General features: G+C 39.6%; 1 long non-coding RNA gene across 1 annotated transcript; it reads right to left on the bottom strand.

Annotated features, from left to right (window-relative positions):
- Positions 1,472-3,763, bottom strand: LOC110398315. The gene is made up of 4 exons (XR_002438314.1): positions 3,662-3,763; positions 3,200-3,286; positions 3,025-3,111; positions 1,472-2,515 (listed from the first exon to the last, which is right to left on the bottom strand). It is a non-coding gene; the product is annotated as an uncharacterized LOC110398315 (long non-coding RNA).

Here is a 5,475-nt window from a genome sequence, read left to right as displayed (position 1 = left end):
CAATCAAGGGTCTTGGCTATCCAGTTGTAGGGAGGCTGAAATAATATTTTAAAGGCTTATTCAGTCTCCTTCCCCTCTCCCATGAGTGCACTTCACAAGAATTAGCATTATCCATCCATACTAAGCTCTCTCCTGTGTTTAAATTAATTGTTGTGGAGTAGAACTGAAAATAGGAGTTTTAAGGGTCACTCACTGATGAGTAACCGATGCACGTTTAGCTGAGCTAGCATACTGTTTTTCTTTTATGGTTCAGTTGTGTTTTTATCAGGCTGGAGGAAGGATCTAATTAATGTATTGATTAGCAGTTCCAGCAGTAATATGCACTTTTTCTATGGCTTAGAATTTTCAGAGCAGCGATGTATTTATGGTTGCAAAAAAACAAGGGCTGCTCTGAAAGTAATGCCTCCTATTTTATTAGGTTAGCCAATAACATCAGAGGCAGGTGTTGGCAGTAGGGAAATAGAGGTTGAAACTTCCCACCAAAGTTACATTTCATTTTGTTGCCATGTGACAGATAGTAGCAGAGGCACAGTCTGACAGAATGGCACCTGATGTGGAAGTGAGTGTGAAGCAAACAGGTTGGAATGAATTCCTCCACATGGAAAAAATGGTACCCACTGACATTCATTGACACTTGCATAATGTTGATGGAGACTGAACAGTGGACGTGAGCACAGTGAAGCAGCGGATAGTGAGTTTCAGCACTGATTACAGAAACATGAAAGACAAGCCACATTCAGCTTATCACACCATGAAATAAAGGGGATCTCAATCAGCTCATCTGTGTGAATCAGTGGATTACGATCAGGGAACTGCGTACAAAGCTGAATATCAGCTTCAATGCATTTGAAACAACAGTGGCAACATTGGAACATCACAAAGTTTGCACCAAGTAAGTCCCATGAATACTCACTCAGGATCAGAAAGAATACCATATGCAAATTTATCAGTATCTATTGAATCAATACAAAGCTGAAGGTGACAGTTTTCTAGATTGCATCATTACCAGTGACAAGATGTGTTGTCACTACTATGAGACAGAATCAAAACATCAGCCCATGGAGTGGTAACAAGTGAATTCCCCATCAAAGGAAAAGTTCAATACACAGCCCTCAGTGGGTAAAATAATCTAAGCTACCTTTTGGGACAGGAAAAGGGTCATCCTTCTGTATTTCCTGGAAACTGGACAAACCATCAACTCTGACTGCTACATTGCAATGTATAATAAATCACCGAAGTCTTGAACTTCCAGAGTCAAGTCAGAGAAGAGGACAATCTTTTTCCTGCAGCACGATAATATGAGGCACCACACCAACTTGAAGACCATGGAGCACATTGCCAGTTTTGGCTGAACAGTGCTACCACACCCATTGTAGTCTGGATTTTGTGCATTCTGAATTCCGTCTGTTTGGGCTGGTGAAAAGTCATTTTTCTAGCAATGACAACATCATAGTAGCCGTGAAACAGTTGGTTATCTCCAATGGTGCAGATTTTATTATTTTTTTTTCCCCATACATAAACACAGCAAGCTGGCTCTTGTTCACTGCTGTTGAAATGCATAACTGCTATTGGTGACTACGCTGAGAAATAGTCTATTGTAGTTGCGAAGTTGCTCTATCAAACAGTGTTATTGTGCTCTTTTTATCTGCTGTAGTATCCATGGTATCCATAAGTAGAATGCATTATTTTCAGAGCAACCAAAATAAACAATTAACTCTGAAGCATAAAAAAATCTAAGGAAAAAGTTCTCCACGTTTATAGTTTGATCAGAAATTAAGGAGACCAGGTAACATAAAATAAGAAATTATATATTAGTTAGGCAGCATGAAAACTGGTAGATTTTTGAAAAAGCAATTCAAAACACAGTGAATTCCAGTAAGATTCCCCTACAGCTAAGGAAAACACACAGTTCTTCTGTTACTAGTACTTTCCTCACTTAATGTGCAAATTACTTAATTTTGAAACATACAAACTAAAAACAACTCCAGTTGACCCAAGCACATAGATAGTGTATGTGAAGAGTTTCATGTTGTTTGCATTAGGAGGTGAAATTGGCAGTGCCACCAGACATCTCCTTGCAATCCCACTTAAATTACAATAAATGCGCAAAAAGTCTGTCTTCCCCCAGCTCTGCACGGATCCATCAGGAAGAGATAGGAGGTATTTGCTTACACTTCCAAGACTCTTTCCATCAGATATTCTAGCTCAAGCGCTTCCCGGAATGCTCACTGTCTCCGGCCACCTCTCTCAAATGTTTTACTTTTTCTCCAAAGGAAGAAGCAAGTCCAAGCATTATTTTGGCTTTCTTTCAACTGCTATGAAGGCCTCTTTATGTATTTCTCTGCCATTCTTTTTCATCCTCTTTTTCTGTCTCTTTCTTGTAAACAGATCCTCCTCCTCTAGCAAGATTTGTTGTACATGTACTCCGACTCCAGGGCAAACTTCAGGCTCCATTCTTACCCCACATTACATGTGGCCTTGTGCTCTGGGCACTTGCAGAATAGGTAGAGGCTGCCTAAACAAGAACAAAGTAAACTGCTTCTGACATTTTTCTAAATGACCTTTCATGCCTATCAGTTCCAATGAGATATCCTGCATCTCCCAACATAGTAACAGGCAGATTCAGTTAAAAATAAGAGTAACACAGAGACAACTTAGTATTATCATTTTTTACCATTTTTTCATAGAATTCTCTATCTCATTCCAAAGCTTAATCAGTTACAAAAAGGGTTAATAAAAGTATCCTGCTTGATTTCGTAGTGATAAACTGAATAATGCTGAAGAAGTGCTCAGATACTGCAATAATATGGAAATAAAATGAGAGTCTTCAGCAATAAGTTAAACAAAGGTTTTAAGAAAGATTTTCTAGTCTTCCATAATGCAGAAGTGACATTTTCCTTGAAAATCACAGTTGCATCACTGGATTAAATAGGGGAAGAAACTACTTTGGGTAGAATACAATCAATGTCACAAATGACATTAATATTGAAAATACATTTTGCTAAATAATAAAATTAAACTTACACTGTGTAATGGAGTTGTACTGTATGACTTGGGGCTGGCCACCTCCAGGAGTACTTGTGGTTGGCTCTGACAAGTGCTGAACCTTTCCTGTACAAATTTTATTGGTCATAGTACCTCAAGTCACTACACATCCACTGCTGCAGGGCACAGAAAAAAAAAAGAAACAGACACATACTCAGGGGGATGGCAACAGCTGCAGACTGATTCAAGGATCGTCCTCAGAGGCAACAGGAATCCAACTTCAACCTCTACCTGGCAGAAACTGAGAGAAAAAGAAACACACTCAATGATGGGGAATGTCAGGCAGAACATGAATGTGAAAACTTTCTGAAGTGCAAAGAACTATAGCCAACTTCATACTTTTCTAACAGTATGTTTCTCTCTTTGCTCACAGCTGCTGGACAAGCTACCGTGGTGATGGCATGTCACCTAACTTGCATCTTAGAAAACAACAGGATTTCTACAAAGTGTGCAGGTTACTTCTGCCACTGTATGATCCGCTTCTTGAAATTTCAGACTTTCCTCCTCCACTTGTCCTATAAAGCAGTGAAACTGCCTCTGACAAGTTCTTCATGATATCAGTCAAAGTATTGTTGGGAACACCAATAGCCATATAGAAGAAAAAAGGTTGACTCACCCAGCAGGTGACAAGGACCTTTAGCTGTAGAACACTCTTTCTAAGGAAGCAGCCTTAGTTCAGGAGATGTTCTCCTTTCAGAGACTAGCCCTAAAATGAGCCCAGGAGGGGCACTGACCCTTCTGATCACATGGGAAGCACATTGTGAAATTGAAATTGTTCACACCTGTGCTTCCTGGGCCAGCCAGAAGCCCTTCACCAGGTGCTCAATCATCAGTTCAGGCCATGACCTAACAGTTCCCCTACACACCTATCTCCAAGGTTTTCCAGATCCTGTGGATACCCAAGGGCATTTTTACCCAACCAAAACAGTCTGGACTGCCTGCTAACACTCTGAGTATTTATTAGGGATTCATCCTCTTTCACTCCCGATTGCAACCTACATAACTTATCTGTATCCTTTTGGAAAAAGCTGGCAAATATTTTCTGTTCCTATAATTTTTACACAGATTGGCTTTAAAGCAAGACTGGCTGATGGGCCTTGACTACTGACTTCTATTAGCATCAACCAAATTCTCTGCCACACCTTTTAATAGACTTTTGATCAGTTGTGCTGTCAGATTAACTGTTTCCTCCAAATGTGTGCACTTTTTACTTACCAGTGTCCCCACAGCATTGAAGGCTCTCTTTCTAATTAGCAAAATAAATAAAATTTCAGCTTCATATTTCAGTTGTTCATTTCTTAGCAATTTTTCTCACACTTTCACACTTAAAAATCAACATATAATTAGTGGGAAGATATAACAGAGGCTAAATAATACTACGTGCTAGAGATGTTGGCTTATCAGTAGGCTACAGAAAATCAGAGATGGGAGAAGCAATACTATTTGGTGCCATTAAGTCTCGAGATCAACTTTAATGACTTTCAATATTTAAAAAAAAGAGAAGAAACACTTTGTTTCTTGTTTCTTCCCTTTGGTATTTTACTTTTAAAAGAGAGATGCTTTCCAGATTTGAAATCAGAAAAATTAAATTCTTGCAGAGTAGACTACACTAAACAATCATCTCTAAAATAGCATTCATTTTAATATATGAAATCTACTTCACATTTATTACTCTTTCTATATAATGAGTTCTCCCTTAGAAAGCACTAAGTTAATATTCCAAATTTCCACCTGTCTTATTTAGAGAAGAAAGAGTACTTGGAACCTGAAATAAAACATACAGCATACAGAGAAACTGGGGCGAAAAAAAGGGTGGCATTCAGGGCTCCAGTAGGCTCTGTATGAATCCTTCCTATTGCAGTGGAGACTAGACAAAGCAGGGATGTTCTTTAACTTGTACACGGTTTTACAAGGGCAGGCACTTAGCTGGGATCAGCCAGCCTGCTTCCCCTGCCGCAGCCACCCAGGCAGATGGGGATCAGCCATCCCAGGATCTGTTGCCAAGACCCCCTGCCTCTGGGAGACTTCCCAGCATGTGGGACTCACCCACATAAGTAGGCATCTCTGATTCACCTATGTCTCACTGAGGTAGTGAATTTCACAGAGTTTTATATCAATTGCACTCGAGGCAATCTCAAAACTAGAAGACTTGGGTACTATTCCACAATACCACTGGCAGGGCATCTGCTTACTAAGCTTAGACTATGGCATTGTATGAACACTGTCTTCAGCCTGTTTTTAACTTTATTCAGCTAAGTAGTGAACTTTGCCACATCTAGTCCCATTTCCAGGAAAACTAACACAGCATTTACAAAAACAAGGTAATTTGAAGTACTTCTCTGTTTGATTATTTGCTGACTTCGAATCATTTCCAAGGAGACTGTCTGAAAGCTATCCAATAGCTTTTGGCATTTAGGAAGGAGGCCACTC

This window comes from Numida meleagris, chromosome 4, assembly GCF_002078875.1.
Source record: "Numida meleagris isolate 19003 breed g44 Domestic line chromosome 4, NumMel1.0, whole genome shotgun sequence".
Taxonomy (NCBI): Eukaryota; Metazoa; Chordata; class Aves; order Galliformes; family Numididae; genus Numida; species Numida meleagris.
The sequence above is the reverse complement of the archived record's forward strand: the minus strand, read 5'-3'. Positions and strand labels throughout refer to the sequence as shown.